This window comes from Bos taurus, chromosome 3 (assembly GCF_002263795.3).
Source record: "Bos taurus isolate L1 Dominette 01449 registration number 42190680 breed Hereford chromosome 3, ARS-UCD2.0, whole genome shotgun sequence".
Lineage (NCBI taxonomy): Eukaryota > Metazoa > Chordata > Mammalia > Artiodactyla > Bovidae > Bos > Bos taurus.
In genome coordinates, this window is record NC_037330.1 from 5804781 (window position 1) to 5823731 (window position 18951).

An 18951-nucleotide genomic window follows, 5' to 3' on the forward strand; every position below is an offset into this window, starting at 1 on the left:
AATTCTGAATAATGATTGTAAAAATGATCCAAAATATTGAAAACAAAATGGAGTTACAGATTAATAGCTTGGAGACAAGGATTGAGAAGATGCAAGAAAGGTTTAACAAGGACCTAGAAGAAGGAAAAAAGAGTCAATATATACTGAATAATGCAATAAATGAGATCAAAAACACCCTGGAGGGAACCAACAGTAGAATAATGAAGGCAGAAGATAGTATAAGTCAGGTAGAAAATAGAATGGTAGAAATAAATGAATCAGAGAAGAAAAAAGAAAAATGAATTAAAAGAAATTAGGACAATCTCAGAGACCTCTGAGACAATGTCAAATGCCCCAATATTAGAATCATAGGAGTCCCAGAAGAAGAAGACAAAAAGAAAGACCATGAGAAAATACTTGAGGAGATAATAGTGGAAAACTTCCCTAAAATGGGGAAGGAAAAAGTCCAAGAAACCCAGAGAGTCCCAAACAGGATAAACCCAAGGCGAAACACCCCAAGACACATATTAATCAAATTAACAAAGATCAAACACAAAGCACACATATTAAAAGCAGCAAGGGAAAAACAACAAATAACACACAAGGGGATTCCCATAAGGATCACAGCTGATCTTTCAATAGAAATTCTTCAGGCCAGGAGGGAATGGCAGGACATATTTAAAGTGATGAAAGAAAATAACCTACAGCCCAGATTACTGTACCCAGCAAGGATCTCATTCAAATATGAAGGAGAAATCAAAAGCTTTACAGACAAGCAAAAGCTGAGAGAATTCAGCACCACCAAACCAGCTCTCCAACAAATACTAAAGGATCTTCTCTAGACAGGAAACACAGAAAAGGTGTATAAACTCGAACCCAAAACAATAAAGTAAATGGCAACGGGATCATACTTATCAGTAATTACCTTAAACGTAAATGAGTTGAATGCCCCAACCAAAAGACAAAGACTGGCTGAATGGATACAAAAACAAGACCCCTATATATGTTGTCTACAAGAGACCCACTTCAAAACAGGGGACACATACAGACTGAAAGTTAAGGGCTGGAAAAAGATATTCTAAGCAAAAAGAGACCAAAGGAAAGCAGGAGTAGCAATACTCATATCAGATAAAATAGACTTTAAAACAAAGGTCGTGAAAAGAGACAAAGAAGGACACTACATAATGATCAAAGGATCAATCCAAGAAGAAGATATAACAATAATAAATATATATGCACCCAATATAGGAGCACCACAATATGTAAGACAAATGCTAACAAGTATGAAAGGGGAAATTAACAATAACACAGTAATAATGGGAGATTTTAATACCCCACTCACACCTATGGATAGATCAACTAAACAGAAAATTAACAAGGAAACACAAACTTTAAATGATACAATAGACCAGTTATATCTAATTGATATCTATAGGACATTTCACCCCAAAACAATGAATTTCACCTTTTTCTCAAGTGCACATGGAACCTTCTCCAGGATAGATCACACCCTGGGCCATAAATCTAGCCTTGGTAAATTCAAAAAAAAAATTGAAATCATTCCAAGCATCTTGTCTGACCACAATGCAGTAAGATTAGATCTCAACTGGACTCTTGAGAGCCCCTTGGACTGCAAGGAGATCCAACCAGTCCATTCTGAAGAAGATCAGCCCTGGGATTTCTTTGGAAGGAATGATGCTACAGCTGAAACTCCAGTACTTTGGCCACCTCATGCAAAGAGTTCACTCATTGGAAAAGACTCTGATGCTGGGAGGGATTGGGGGCAGGAGGAGAAGGGGAAGACAGAGGATGAGATGGCTGGATGGCATCACTGACTCGATGGATGTGAGTCTGAGTGAACTCCGGAGTTGGTGATGGACAGGGAGGCCTGGCGTGCTGCGATTCATGGGGTCGCAAAGAGTCAGACACAACTGAGCAACTGAACTGAACTGAACAGAAGAAAATCTATTAAAAATTCCAACATATGGAGGCTGAACAACACGCTGCTGAATAACCAACAAACCACAGAAGAAATCAAAAAAGAAATCAAAATATGCATAGAAACGAATGAAAATGAAAACACAGCAACCCAAAATCTGTAGGACACTGTAAAAGCAGTGCTAAGGGGAAGGTTCATAGCAATACAGGCATACCTCAAGAAACAAGAAAAAAAAGTCAAATAAATAACCTAACTCTACACCTAAAGCAACCAGAAAAGGAATAAATGAAGAACCCCAGTGTTAGTAGAAGGAAAGAAATCTTAAAAATTAGGGCAAAAATAAATGCAAAAGAAACAAGAGACCATAGCAAAAATCAACAAAGTCAAAAGCTGGTTCGTTGAGAAGATAAATAAAATTGACAAACCATTAGCCAGACTCATTAAGAAACAAAGGGAAAAAATCAAATCAATAAAATTAGAAATGAAAATGGAGAGATCACAACAGACAACACAGAAATACAAAGGATCATAAGAGACTACTATAAGCAACTATATGCCAATAAAATGGACAAATTGGAAAAAATGGACAAATTCTTAGAAAAGTACAACTTTCCAAAACTGAACCAGGAAGAAATAGAAAATCTTAACAGACCCATCACAAGCACAGAAATTGAAACTGTAATCAGAAATCTTCCAGCAAACAAAAGCCCAGGACCAGACAGCTTCACTGCTAAACTCTACAAAAAATTTAGAGAAGAGCTAACACCTATCCTACTCAAACTCTTGCAGAAAATTGCAGAGGAAGGTAAACTTCCAAACCCATTCTATGCAGCCACCATCACCCTAATACCAAAACCAGACAAAGATACCACAAAAAGAAAAAAAAAGAAAACTACAGGCCAATATCACTGATGAACATAGATGCAAAAATCCTTAACAAAATTCTAGCAAACAGAACCCAACAACACATTAAAAAGATCATACATCATGACCAAGTGGGCTTTATCCCAGGGATGCAAGGATCCTTCAATATCCACAAATCAATCAATGTAATACACCACATTAACAAATTGAAAAATAAAAACCATATGATTATCTCAACAGATGCAGAGAAAGCCTTTGACAAAATTCAACATCCATTTATGATAAAAACCCTCCAGAAAGCAGGAATAGAAGGAACATACCTCAACATAATAAAAGCTATATATGACAAACCCACAGCAAACATTATCCTCAATGGTGAAAAATTGAAAGCATTTCCTCTAAAGTCAGGAACAAGACAAGGGTGCCCACTCTCACCACTACTATCCAACATAGTTTTGGAAGTTTTGGCCACAGCAATCAGAGCAGAAAAAGAAATAAAAGGAATCTAGATTGGAAAAGAAGAAGTAAAACTCTCACTGTTTGCAGATGACATGATCCTCTACACAGAGAACCCTAAAGACTCCACTAGAAAATTACTAGAGCTAATCAATGAATATAGTAAAGCTGCAGGATATAAAATCAACACACAGAAATCCCTTGCATTCCTACACACTAATAATGAGAAAATAGAGAAATTAAGGAAACAATGCCATTCACCATTACAATGAAAACAATAAAACACTTAGGAATATATATACCTAAACAAACAAAAGGCCTATATACAGAAAACTATAAAACACTGGTGAAAGAAATCAAAAAGGACACAAATAGATGGAGAAATATACCATGTTCATGGATTGGAAGAACCAATATAGTGAAAATGAGTATACTACCCAAAGCAATCTATAGATTCAATGCAATCCCTATCAAGCTACCAACGGTATTTTTCACAGAGCTAGAACAAATAATTTCACAATTTGTATGGAAATACAAAAAAACCTTGAATAGCCAAAGCAATCTTAAAAAAGAAGAATGGAACTGGAGGAATCAACCTGCCTGACTTCAGGCTCTACTACAAAGCCACAGTCATCAAGACAGTATGGTACTGGCACAAAGACAGAAATATAGATCAGTGAAACAAAATAGAAAGCCCGGAGATAAATCCATGCACCTATGGACACCTTATCTTTGACAAAGGGGGCAAGAATATATAATGGAGAAAAGACAATCCCTTTATCAAATGGTGCTGGGAAAACTGGTCAACCACTTGTAAAAGAATGAAACTAGAGCTCTTTCTAACACCATCCACAAAAATAAACTCAAAATGGATTAAAGATCTAAACATAAGACCAGAAACTATAAAGCTCCTAGAGGAGAACATAGGCAAAACACTCTCCAACATATATCACAGCAGGATCCTCTATGACCCACCTCCCAGAATATTGGAAATAAAAGGAAAATTAAACAAATGGGACCTAATTAAAATTAAAAGCTTGTGAACAACAAAGGAAACTATAAGCAAGGTGAAGAGATAGCCTTCAGAATGGGAGAAAATAATAACAAATGAAGCAATGGACAAATAATTAATCTCAAAAATATACAAGCAACTCCTGCAGATCAATTCCAGAAAAATAAATTACCCAATCAAAAAATGGGCCAAAGAACTAAACAGACATTTCTCCAAAGAAGACATACAGACGGTTAACAAACACGTGAAAAGATGCTTAACATCCCTCATTATCAGAGAAATGCAAATCAAAACCACAATGAGGTACCATTTCACACCAGTCAGAATGGCTGCGATCCAAAAGTCTACAAGCAATAAATGCTGGAGAGGGTGTGGAGAAAAGGGAATCCTCTTACACTCTTGGTGAGAATGCAAACTAATACAGCCACTATGGAGAACAGTGTGGAGACTCCTTAAAAAAACTGGAAATAGAACTTCGATATGACCCAACAATCCCACTGCTAGGCATACACACCAAGGAAACCAGAATTGAAAGAGACACGTGTACCCCAATGTTCATCAGAGCACTGATTATAATAGGCAGGACATGGAAGCAACCTAGATGTCCATCGGCAGAAGAATGGATAAGAAAGCAGTGGTACATATACACAATAGAGCATTACTCGGCCATTAAAAAGAATACATTTGAATCAGTTCTAATGAGGTGGATGAAACTGTAACCTATTATACAGAGTTAAGTAAGCCAGAAAGAGAAACACCAATACAGTATACTAATGCATATATATGGAATTTAGAAAGATGGTAACTATAGCCCTGTATGTGAGACAGCAAAAGGGACACAGATGTATTGAATCGTCTTTTGGACTCTGTGGGAGAGGGCAAGGGTGGGATGATTTGGGAGAATGGCATTGAAACATGTATATTATCATATGTGAAATGAATCGCCAGTCCAGGTTCGATGCATGATACAGAGTGCTTGGGGCTGGTGCACTGGGATGACCTAGAGAGATGGGATGGGGAGAGAGGTGGGAGGAGGGTTCAGGATGGGGAACACACGTACACCCGTGGTGGATTCATGTCAATGTATGGCAAAACCAATACAATATTGTAAAGTAATTAGCCTCCAATTAAAATAAATAAATTTATATTAAAAAATTAAACTATAATACATAAAAAAAAGACTTTCAGACTCTCCAGAATAAAATAAGAACTCAAACACTGAGAGGGATCAGCATGTTCCATAGAAAATTGGCATAGAAAGATGAACTCTGAGACATAAAGTAAAAATATTCAAGGGCTCTGGAAAGAAAAGATGAAATAAATTATAGAGGCAAGAGAATTAGATTATCAGATTTCTCAAAAAGCAACATAAAAAGCAGGATAATAATGGAGCAGTATTTTCAAGGAACTTAAGGGGGGAAAATGTGTGAACCAAGAAAATTATATCTGGTGAATCTGCCACTCAAGTTTTAAGATTATAGAACAGTTTTGCATGTTCCTGAACTCAGGAAGTACTTAGTGAGGGTCCCTTCCCTATGAGCCTTCTACAGGATGAGCTTCTTTCAATCAAAAGATCATTGGAGAAATGTCCCAGGGTGAGGACTCATCTCTTATTTATACTAAGACCCTAAGGGCTAATGTAATTGTATAGGGAGTACTGAATTTGGAAAATTATCATTGTGTAACCAACATGGTAAATATTGGGTTAAGCAAGAATCAATGAAATCTCAGAGAATTTTGCTATGAATTTTGCTGTAAATAATTTATTTAATTACTTAATGTTAAAGAATATTACAGAAATTAAATTTATTATTAAAAACATTCCAACAAAAAACCTCCAGGTTAAGATGGCTTCATTCTGAGTTTCAGCAAACAATTTAGAGATAAATATTAAGCCTATGCAACCAATTTCAGAAAACATAGAAAGGGATATGCTTGTCAACCCACTGTTTAAGACCAACATTCAAAAGACAATACAATAAAATAAACTACAGAAAACTACAAGATCATGTCTTATGCAGAAAAAGCACTAGATCACCGTTATGAGATATTACTACACACTTTATAAATGGCTAAAGTTTAAAACCTGGCATATCAAGTGCTGATGAAGAGGTAGAGCAACTGGAAGTCTCATATATTGCTAATTGGAATGTAAAAATTTACAACCACTTTATGAAATAATGTATCAGTTTCTTATATAGGTACACATACACTTACCATATGACACGGAAATTCCTCTGTTATGTATATAGCCAAGAAAAGTAAAAATATTTGTCCACAGAAAAACTTGATCATGAATATTTATAAGCAGCTTTATTCACAGTAGCTGTAAATTGGAAACAACTGAAATGCCCATCAACAGTTGAATGGATGAAAAAATTTTGGTATACAATAGAGCTGTTTAGTCCGACTGTTTTGCGACCCTGTGGACTCTAGTCCGGCAGATTCCTCTGTCCATGGGATTTCCCAGGCAATAATACTGGAGTGGGTTGTTATTTCCTTCTCCAGGGGATCTTCCTGACCCAAGGATAAAACCAGCATCTCCTGCATTGGCAGGTGTATTCTTCACTACTGAGCCACCACGGAAGCCAATCATATTGCAATTTCCATACAACAGAATACTACTCAACATTAAAAGCAATAACTACTTAAATAGCAACCACATGGATAAATTGCAAAAAAATAATATGTTAAGCATAAGGATGCATATCTATGATCTCATTTATGTAGAATTATAGACGAGGAAAAATTAATCTACAGTGACTGAAAGAAAAGCAGGAGTTCCCTGAGGCTAAGTATTGACTGCATACAGGCATGACAAGATACCCTGGGATATTGGAAATGTTCTATATAATGAGGTGTGGTTACATGAGTACAAATACTTGTCAAACTCCTTGAACTGCAAACTTAGAGTGGGGATATTTTATTATATGCAAAATATGCTTAATAACATTGATTAAAAATCCTGCTTGTCCTTAAAAATCATGCTGAAATATTACCTTTTCCATGAACCCTCCCCAGTCTCCAAACTCACAGGAAGTCCCTCTTCCTGCTCCTCCCACAGCCCATCATCAATACCTATCTTATAGCTCTCCATAAGTCTGCTTTACACTACAGATGACGATGTGTGTGCTCCTCTCTCCCACTTGAGTTTACATCCCCTGTTTATCCCTTAAAAATCTTCCATCTGAAATCATTCTTGCTAACATCAATAACTGCCAAGTGTAACAGTCATGGTGCAGTTCTTATCATAGTTAATTTCTTCTTAGCAACCAATGCTTTTGAGCACTTGTTTTTCCTCAAACTATCCGACTTACTTGTATGTTATTACATTCTCCTTAGTTTCATATTATGGTTCCTTTTTCAACTTACCTTTAAACAATGATGTCCCCTAGGACTTTCCTCTTGATCTTTTCTCACTGACAATCTTCCCGGAAAACACTTTTCTGCCCAACAATTTCTACCACCGCTATACTGATAACTCCAAAATATATTTTTTACTTTGAGTTCTTTTAAATAAAAATCATTGTAGACTGTGACTGCAGCCATGAAATTAAAAGACACTTGCTCCTTGGAAAGAAAGCTGTGATAAACCTAGACAGTGTATTAAAAAGTAGACACATCATTTTGCAAACAAAGGTCTGTATAGTCAGTTGTTTTTTTCAGTAGTCATGTACAGATGTGAGAGCTGGACCATAAAGAGTAGGTGCCAAAGAATTAATGCGTTTGAATCGTGGTGCTGGAGAAGACTGTTGAGAGTCACCTGGACTGCAAGATCAAACCAGTCAGTGTGGGAAACCAACCCTGACTATTCATTGGAAGAACTGAGGCTAAAGTTGGACCTCTAAAACTTTGGCCACCTGATGTGAAGAACTGACTCATTGGAAAAGACCATGATATTGGGAAATATTGAAGGCAAAAGGAGAAGGGGGCAGCAGAGGATTGGATGGTTAGATAGCATCACCAACTCAATGGACATGAGTTTGAGCAAACTTGAGGAGACAGTGGAGGACAAAGGAGCCTGATGTGCTGCAGTCCATAGGGTTGCAGAGAGTTTGACATGACTTCATGACTGAACAATAACAAAACTCATTTACTTACCTGCATTCTGAATATCATATTCATTCAAATTATTCTTTTCCAGAAATGACCTCATTTTTTAAACTCTCAAATGTATTCCTCCTTTTGTGTTCTCTCTCCTAATAGGAAACTACATAAACCAAGTCACTTTAAATTACATCTAGAGATTATCCTAGACTTCTGGTTATCCCTGCCTATTTAACTGATCATTAAGTCAGACACAACTGGGCAACTGAACAATAGCAACAAGTCCTTTTTGCTCTATTTTGTGATAGTTTTAAAATCATTTAGTTGTTCTCATCTCTGATTTAATTCAAAATCATATGACTATACAATGAAGCTTTCTATTACATCTCAGGTTTAAGAATAGGAATATACTAAATTCAGTGTGGGTTCTGTTGATTTTTAAGGTAAATGAACAACAGTCAACAGGAAATGTTCATTGAGGAGTTGGATTCATGAGCTCAAATACCAGTGAAGGGAACAAACTTGAGATGAAAGTACAGATTTGGGAGTGCTTAGAATGTAAGTAGTGGTTATTTTCACAAGAGTATGAGCATCCAGCAATGGGTCAAAGTTAGAAGCCTGACACCCTCTATTTCCTTCTGGGAAGAAATGCTGCCTGTGAAGGCAGGGAATTTACAAAGACAACTGAAGTCTTGAAAGAACTTCTTTGGAAGATGGGAAGGGAAGTGGACAAGGAAAGTGTGGCATGGTTCTTGAGCAGCCCTGAGAAGGAGGCAAGAGAACAAGGGGTGAGGGATGTCTAGGGTCCCAACCAAAAGATCCCATGGTGTCCTAGAATAGTGCCTATCCCAGATTACTAGTGAGGAGAAGTTAGGCAGGGGAAGGGATCCTGACAGACTCAGAGAACAAGGGGAGTCAAGGGATTAGAGATCACATCTAGAGCACAGCAAAGATGTATAGTGTAAATAACAGAAAAACCTAAGGAAGGACAGAGATTAGGTCAGAAAACAGAAGATTACAGGGGTGCTGAAGGGGAACAGATGTAAGGAACATTAAAATCAAACATGGCAAGGAATTATATTGGGGCACTGGATGTGATGTCAACAAAGGCACTGAATCTCTCCAATATTTTAGGTGTCTTGTGGGGTAACCAGGAAGGCTTTAGCCAGATATCAAGGTCCTCTACGGAGATAGCAAAATGACAAGAAGTATACAGTCACCCATAATACCAAAGAGTGCTAGTTTAAGTGAGTTATAAGTTTTAGGAAATATAATGTGGCTAGAGACTCAGAAACTTCACTCTGAAGTCTGGAGTGGGAAATGGGATGGGAAGATGGAGTGGGAATGAGATGCTACCAGTCCTTGTCGCCTTGAATTAACAGAGGGCAAAACTCTGGGGTAAAAAAAAAAAAAATTAAAGTCTGTATCTTGTGTGTTTAGGGGTTGAAAGGCCTCTAAACATTTTTTTTCAAATTAGTTCTGATTTTAAGCCCTGGAAATTTAGAAACTATTTTACTCATGGAGGATGGTGGTATAAGGGAGGGGGGATATTTTTTCTCTTTCTCTTGAAAATGAAACACTTCTTGGTAGGAAGTCTCTGGAGAAAGAGCTGACTCATAGCTCTGCTTGTGACAAAACCTTACCGTGGTGCTGCTTCGGGTCACAGAGAGCTTGGACTTCCTGCCAGTCAAGCAGGTCAAAGCTGGCTAGAGAAGAATACAATTAGTGTCTCTTCCTGAAAGACCCACTGGCTCATCCTGGAAGACACTTTGCTTTTGTGACCTTTTTCAGCTTCTAGTTTTAGATTTCTTATAGAAGCTAAAGGAAAAGGCATTTGGGCTGCATTTTTGTTTAGGTAAACTTGTTTTAGCCGATTTTTCCTCTCCCCAATATTTTTTTTCCCCCTTTTGATCCTAAGTGGACATCATGTAAAGGGATAGTATCTTTAAAGACTATTACTATGAGACATACCCACTCCCCCCACCCCCGCAAAGAAAAAGTCATATATGTTTGTGAGGTGTATAGAGCCTGCAAAATACAGACAAAAAACACAGGCGGAGAGAAGACAGACTACGAAGAGAGCTTCTAGAAATCACAAAAGGCAAAAAGGCTCTGCCAAAATCCACAGAAATTTTAAAATAACAGGTATTCCCATTTAAAAAATGAACTTGTCAGTCTAAATAAATTACACACATTCAATGACAAAACCTAAAATATAAAGAACAAGTGGGGGGAAAAATAATGAGGGATGAGATTTTCCCAGCTTTTTAAGAGTAACTTTGCCTTCCCAGGAGAGAGAGCTATTTTGCTGACTCACTAGTTAAGATGGTAGGAGAAATGTGTCAATAGACCTAGAGAAGAATTACTAGCCTCAATTCTAATCATGTCCAAAAAAATTAAAGAGTCAGTGTAGTTGAGTAGAAGGATTTGGAAGTAGAAATACCATCTCTAACCCAAGATTTTCTAGGCAAACCCTGGGATCTCCACTCTCATACAGGGACTTTTCCCCACTAAGTTTGGTTGCAGATCATTCTGGTGACCATCCATAACGGAGAGATGCTTTACTTCTGCATCATAGCTAGTGCCTTAAGTTTCAAAAAGCTGTATCCTTGATAACTGGGTCAGGAACTCTGCTGCACATTAGACAGATACAAATATTCAGCAAACCCTATGAATATTTACCATTTAGTGGGGTTATGGCACTGCATCTAACAGCCAACTAGCTGCTGTTGATGACACCAAAGAACATAAATGTGATCCCTTACATTCTAAGACAGGAGAAAAGACATATGCAAGAGAGATTTTAAAAGGGCGATGGCCTTTCCATGTGGCGGCAGCCATCAGGTGAGCTCAGATGGACACTTACAGACACCTCCAGGAACTAGGGAGGAAGAAGCAGTGGACATGGTGCCCTCAGGGTACGTTGCTGGCAGTACTGCCAGCTCTCCATCCTGCACTGCATTGCCCCCAGCCCCCGCACCCCACCCAGCCAACAGGCACACAGGCTGAGATACAAGGCCAAGCAAGGTCATGTCATATATTGGATTCCTGTGCACCATGGTGGCTGCAAATGCTCAGTTTCTAAGGGTGCCACCTATGCAAGCCTGTCCACCATGGGGTCAACCAGCTCAAACTTGCTCAAAGCCTTCAGTCTGTTGCCAAGGAGCAAGCTGGATGCCACTGCAGGGCCTGTGGGATCTCCCTGTGTTAGGGATGATTCTGTGTATGAATCTTCGAGGTTATTCCCATTGATCCACTCCATAAAGTTGTCATCAGAAACCCTGACACCCCGTGGATCACCAAACCAGTCCACAAGCATAGGCTGACATCACCAGGCAGAAAGAGCCCTGGTGTTGGAAAGGGTCACTTGTCCCTGCACAAAACTGGTGGTTCTTCCTGGACAGCCTGGAGACAACGTAATACTCTCCAGCCCGAGCTCCACTGCTACTGCTAATATAAGTAATGTTTGTAAAATTCTTACCTAATAAACTGTTTAGGACATTCAAAAAAAGGCAACAAACACAAGCCAAGTCAAATGAGGGATGCTTACAGTAAGTAAAAGACAGAGGTGGTAGTGAGCTCAAGCACTCAGAAAACTTCTTTTGTGAGGTCACCTCAGTGAGAAATGGTGCATAGGTTTTGAAGGTTGAAGTGTCACCAGCAGATCGTTGTTTTAGAATATTACTCCAGCAACATTTATTACAGATGGATTTAAGGAGAAAAGAGGACAAGGAGACGAGTGATTTATCAACAATGATACAAATTAATGTGGTGGAAGCGAGGATGAAGAGAAATAGATGCATTTAAGTCATAGTAAGATCTGTCAGAAATTAGTGACTGATCGGAGGAGAGGGTTGCCAAAAAGTTTAGAATAACACACAAGATTTTTTGACTTAAAAACACTGTTTAGAGTCACTCGGATAGGGAGTGCATTTGAAGAGACAGACTCCTGTGCTGGTATTACCTAAAATGCATGCATAGTATAAAATGTCCTTGCTTGGGCTCCACTTCTCCTTTCTCTTTCTTTCCTCCTTTATTTCAGGAGTCTTAAATAGTTTCATTGCCCAACTTCATTTAAATATTTTTGTGGCCAAATTTGTTGCCCTGTTGCCTTTCCTTTGGCACTTCTGAAAGCCTTAGGGAAGCTAATTGAAGTGTGACCAGTTCATAACAAAGAGATTCCAAAGTTCATTTTATGGGGATCTCTCCAGTCTTCCGTTCCTAACTCTCCCAACTTTTCTAATTAAAAAGACTAAAAGAGGGACTTCCCTGGTGATCCAGCAGCTAAGATTTCATGCTCCCAATGCAGGGGGCCTGGGTTTGACCCCTGATCAGGGAACTAGATTCCACATGCCACAACTGTTTGCACGCCACAACTAAAACCCAATGCAGTCTAATTAATTAATTTTTTTTAAAAGGACAAAAAGAGATTGAGACAGACAAGACAGACTTTCAAATGTCTTCACAAACTAGTCAGGTTTTCAAAAATGCTTTTGGACCTACTCATCTTTACCTGTATCTAAGGGATATTGTACAAGAAGTCCATGAAGACCGGTCTCCAGGTCAGGACTGAGGCTTTCAATTGCATTTTCTGCTTAATTTTTTTTTTTTTTTTCTGTAAAGATTTCCAATTTTCTGAAAATTTGAGCTCTCAGCTGGAAATCTCTTAGGCCTCTGAGTCAGGCCTGAGCCTGAGAGATGTGAATGCATTTATATGGCTGGATTAAGCAGATCATTTCTAGCCTCATTTGGCCTAGACAAGAAACCAGCTTTCCCCAAGTTGCAGGTTCTCCCAGGAAAAAGGCTTCATCACCACTGTCTATTCTACTTTGAGTCTGGAATTGATGGAGAAACCAATGTTTCATGCAAGAGAGAAAGGGGAATTTGCACATGTCAACATCGTGTTGGCAGCAAAATGCCACCCCTGGTAAACGTCTAGAGACCCAGCAGCATAAGCGTGTATCTGCCAAGATAAGGATCGGTGGAGAGAACCTAGGGCCCAGGTAAACGTCCCAACCGAAGTGTTGCTAGTCAGCACTGATAGACGCAAGACCTAGATACGTCACTCAGAGCCTGTCTCTCTGTTCTCCTGTGGCATTCAACCGAAGACAGTTGGTGTATGTTGGCTTTTCCCCACAACAGGGAAGTACTTTATGTCCCAGTCAGAAGTATTCTCAGAGTTCAAAAGTACTTTTTACTAAATGGTTGCTGCAAAGGTCAAACCCGTCTGTATACAGTAATCTCTGCTAGTGAAGTCTTTCTTTTGGAATCTTTAGATCTAGGCTCCTAACCATTAGGGTTTGAACAGTTATTCCCGTATTTCCCAGTCTGGGACCCCGAGGAATGAAGCCAATGGCACGCTTCTGTAAAACGGGGCCACCCTGAAACAAGTTGGTAACAGCGGCGGCAACAGTGGCAGGAGCAAGCCGGAGTTGAATTCCATTTAAATAAAATGCCAAAAGGCAGTCAGTGAAAGTGACATTTATGGTGTTACTACAAATGCATTCAGTGGGAAAGCTCAGTAGCAGAAGCAAGGGGGAAAAAAAACAAGCTGTAGTGAAAACTGCCATCTGTATATTGTGCCCCGTTTTTAATATTCTGTATTCTCATAAAAAGTGTTGTTTCTGTCACTATTCAATCTCACAAACTCACACAGAACACTGTTAAAAGTCAGCAGTGTGTGAAATGGTATTTTAAAATAAATGAAACCCGCTCGCAGAGCTGCGGAGGAATATTGCAATGCTGGGCGCTGACAGACAGGCACTGAAAAGTAACAACCGTTATCATCTTAAAGCAAAGCGGATTAAATAAAAACCCACAGCCAGTGGTGCATTACCAAGTCTGATATTGACACAGCTGCTGTGGTGGTTATTTTTCATTGTCTCATCAAGACAAAGCATCATGGGATATCAATCTTCCCTCTGTCAGGCCATGCCTAGTATAAAGTTTTTCGTTTACATTTTCATTATATCCCTTTTATCTCCGGTGCCAGCAATTTTTTTTTTTTTTTCCTTAACTGTGGGATCAAATGACCTGCGGGGCGGTGTTGGGCTATTAGCTTCTGGCCGGAAGAGCTCCCTCCTGGGGCAAAGGGTAGTTGAGCCCTCTTCCCCTCCCCCATCACCTCTGAGCATCTCTCAATGGTCTAAGATGGCCATTATCCTCATGTGCTGTTGGATGATTAGAAACAGGAATACTCATGTGTTTGTGTGGTGGAGAGAAAAATACAGAGCAACCAGGAAAGAGATAATGACTATGAGAATTAGAAGAGAATTTGAGAGTACTGTTTTACCTCTTTCCCTTTTCACTGGAGAGGGACAGTTGGAAAATACACAACTCTTGAGAATGCTTCAACTGAAAAGCCGGATTATAGCTTAACTTTTCTACACCACTGTTTCATTTTCTGGACTGGCTCACTCTTCCTAGAATTGGCTTTCAATGGAGAAGCTGACTTATCTGTAGAAAAATATATTTTAATTTGACTCACAGAAAACAGTATCTTTGAAAAAAACTCAGTCTTCCTTGGGAGGTAAGAGGAATTGATAGTTTTCTGTACATTTCTTCCCCTACTATTATGTCACCTGCTTTGGAAGTTTATTAATGCAATTTCTTTAGGAGAGAAAATTCAGTTATGAAATACAGTATTTTGATCTCCTGTCTGTAAACCATTAGCCCCAATGACAAGGAAACATGACCACCAAGTTCTCTTAGCAAAAGTTAGAAACATTTGATTTTTTAAGACTGAGGTGAGTATAACAGGGAATAGAGCTCAGAGTCCCAAGGGGGTTCTGCCTCTTTGAGCATCTTCTATGTCCCTGACAGAAGGGTTGGAAATGAGTGAGTGCACTCAAATCATGATGCTCTACACCTTAACAATACAATGCTGTATGTTAATTATATCTCAGTAAAACTGGTGGAAGTAATGAATGAGAGGATGTGCTGAGGTTTTGTGAGATAGTCACAGAAAGGACTGCTCCCCAGGACTTCTCTGACAGTCCAGTGGTTAAAACTCCATGCTCCTAGTGCAGAGGACACAGGTTCAATCCCTGGCCAGGGAACTGGATCTTGCATGGCACAGCTAGGACCGGGCACAGCCAAATAAAGTAAATAAATATTTCTTAAAAAAAAAAAAAAGAAAAGAAAGGACTTCTCCCCATAGGTGCCTTCCATGCCAACAAAAAGCAAGTCAGGTCAAAGGATTCTATGTAAGTTAAGGTAATGCTCACTGACTACTGAACAAATAACCTTGGTACTCAGCATCTCAGTGGTTTAATAAAAGTTTATTTCTTCCTCATGTCACAACCAATGAAGGCTGAGTTGTCCTCCTACAACTTCTGAAGCATGTGGCCTCCAAGATCATTGCTGAAAGAGAGTATCCAAGTGTCACATAGAAAGTTTTTAGGAGCAGGCACTAAAAGTTTTTAGGACTAGACAAGACGGGGCATATTTATATCACTCTGGCCTCAACCAACTTTAAGAAAGTCAGGGAATCTTGTAAGAGGCTACATATGTATTCTGCAAAGGGGTGCAGTGAACACAAGGAGGAAAGGGAAAGGTTGAAGGGACAGTGTGAAGTCACAGTGAGTAGGAAGAGCAGAACTATTGTTGCAATAAAGCATAAGGAGCAACTTCCACCTCATTCTGTTTAGCCATCCCGCCAAACTCAGTGACTATACCTCTCACTACCACTTCTGCCCATATCCCCTGCCCTCCATCAGAAAACAGAGACTCCATAGAAATGTTCATAAAATTGTATTCTGGTTATCCATTGCCAGGTGATGACTCATCTAAAAGAATGACATAAAACAGTACAACTTTCAATTTTTTTCGTGAATCTGGAAATTGACTGGGCTCAGTGTTATAGACTGGATGTTTGTGTTCACTCCCCAAATTCATATGTTGAAACCTTAATCCCAATATGATCCAGCAACCCCACTGCTGGGCATACACACTGAGGAAACCAGAAGGGAAAGAGACACGTGTACCCCAATGTTCATCGCAGCACTGTTTATAATAGCCAAGACATGGAAGCAACCTAGATGTCCATCAGCAGATGAATGGATAAGAAAGCTGTGGTACATATACACAATGGAGTATTACTCAGCCATTAAAAAGAATACATTTGAATCAGTTCTAATGAGGTGGATGAAACTGGAGCCTATTATACAGAGTGAAGTAAGCCAGAAGGAAAAACATAAATACAGTATACTAACGCATATATATGGAATTTAGAAAGATGGTAACAATAACCCGGTGTACGAGACAGCAAAAGAGACACTGATGTATAGAACAGTCTTATGGACTCGGTGGGAGAGGGAGAGGGTGGGAAGATTTGGGAGAATGGCAATGAAACATGTAAAATATCATGTAGGAAACGAGTTCCCAGTCCAGGTTCGATGCACGATGCTGGATGCTTGGGGCTGAATCGTGATTATTAGAAGGTGGGGCATTTGGAGGGGCGGGGGATTGGGTTATGAAGGTGGAGCCCCCGTAAATGTAATTAAGGCCCTCGTAAAAGAGACTGAAGAAAGCCCCATTGCTCCTTCCATCATGTTATGTGAGGTGACAGTGAGAAGATGACTATCTCTGAGGAAGTAGTGTTTTTAGCAGACACTGGATCTGTTGGAACAATAATCTTGGACTTTCCAGCCTCTAGAACTGTGAAAAATATATTTGTATTGTTTGTGGACTACCCAGTTGCTGCTGCTGCTGCTAAGTCACTTCAGTCGTGTCCAACTCTGTGTGACCCTATAGAGGGCAGCCTACCAGGCTCCTTGGTCCCCTGGGATATTCTCCAGGCAAGAACACTGGAGATGGTTGCCATTTCCTTCTCCAATGGACGAAAGTGAAAAGTGAAAGTGAAGTCGCTCAGTCGTGTCTGACTCTTAGAGACCCCATGGACTGCAGCCCACCAGGCTCCTCCATCCATGGGATTTTCCAGGCAAGAGTACTGGAGTGGGGACTACCCAGTTGATGGTACTTTTTTTAAGGCAGCCCAAATGGACTAAGACAGTGAGGCCATTCTTCCTCAAGGTCTTCAGAGAGTTTGCAGTGGAATAGTGACTTCGGTGGATCCAAATATTTCTTTATTCACATGTCTAGTGCTTGGACTAGGAAGACTCAGAACAGCTGTGACTGGAATTTCTGGGGCTCCTTGAGCATCTCTCTGTACATGTGATTATTCTGTGTGCTCTCTCCACATTCTGGTCTCAGGGAAGCTGAACTTCTTACGTGGCAGCCAAAGGGTCTTAAAGAGAATCTCCCAAAAGAAACCACCAAGAGTTACGAGGCTTTTTCTACTCAAGTCTCAGAAGTCAAAAGGTGTGATTTCTGCCACAGCCAGATCAGATTTCCTTTCTCTCCCAATTCAACGGGAAGAGACAAAGGCTTCCACAAACAGTTTTAAAACCATGACAAAATTGAAAGTTTTAAACTACCCATCTTGATGAAGATGAATGTTCAGAATAAACCCTTATCCTAGCAAATTCTTAAATTTTGAAAGTCAGTCTACCATGGGAATAGATCTAACATGGTATTTCTAACATAGAAGCAAAGATATGATTGGCTATGAGGCACTGATTTTTTTCATCTTAGTCATCCAGTTTGGTTAAATTTGTTGTATTTTTACATTTGCAACAACAAAAATCCTTCAGGAACTGTTCTATTACAGGTTATCTCCTAGCTATCCATTCCCTCTGTAACATCTCTAAAGGTTCAAAATGGATTTTTTTCAGCCAAAACTTTTCATTAGGAAAAGTTCTTTTGAAGAACCTTAAAATGTGACAATGTCTATAATGACCTGGCTGCCCATCCACCTCAGTAAAGAGAACTAAAGTTCTCTCTGTGAGAACTTTATCAGAATAGAAAGTTGGTAGGTGGCAGAATAGCAATGGGAAAACGTCAATGTCATCCTCACAACCAAAACCCTGACTTCCCTGTAGGTATAAAGATCAGAAGCCTGTACACATAGCCCCCAAATGTAGAAGGAAATCTGATACTTCCTTGTGAGTAAAATCAGTGTAGCTGTCTGAGAATTGCTATCTGTGTGCCAATGATGGCCCAGACACCCTCATGCCTTCTAAGCTCCAGCTTTATCCTCTAACTTCTCCCCTCTTAACCCCTGTTTAGAGCCCAGCTTCTGCTCTGGTGTACTGATTGCAGTACAGCTCCCCTTTGAGACAGACAGCTGGCCTGAATTCCTGTGTCTCTTGTTGGTGGCTCTGAACTTCTGCTGCACTCTGAGTCCCAGCTGTCCACACCACAAATTTTGACTGACATTCTTCTGCACATAATCACAATACTACAAAGCATCCCAAAGAGTCTTTTAAGTGAGATTTCTGCTGCCATTGCAACAGGAATTGGACCTCTTTATGGAGCAGTGTTACGGCTACTTGGATATTGAGATGTGGACTAATGGCCGCCTCAGGACTTCTTCGGTGGTACAGTAGATAAGAATCTGCTTGCCAATGCAGAGGACACAGGCCGAAACCTTGGTCTGGGAAGATTCCACGTGCCATGGAGCAGCTAAGCCCATGTGCCATGACTGTTGAACCCTTGTGCTGCAACCACTGAAGCCTGTGCTCCTAGAGTCCATGCACCACAAGAAGAGTAGCCTCTACTCGCTCCAACTAGAGAAGGCCCACGTGCAGCAATG

At 39.7% G+C, this 18951-nt stretch overlaps 1 pseudogene; it reads left to right on the plus strand.

The window, feature by feature from the left end:
* The first annotated feature begins 11151 nt into the window (after window positions 1–11151).
* Window positions 11152–11751, plus strand: LOC112446058 (large ribosomal subunit protein eL15-like; annotated as a pseudogene).
* Window positions 11752–18951: the final 7200 nt, after the last annotated feature.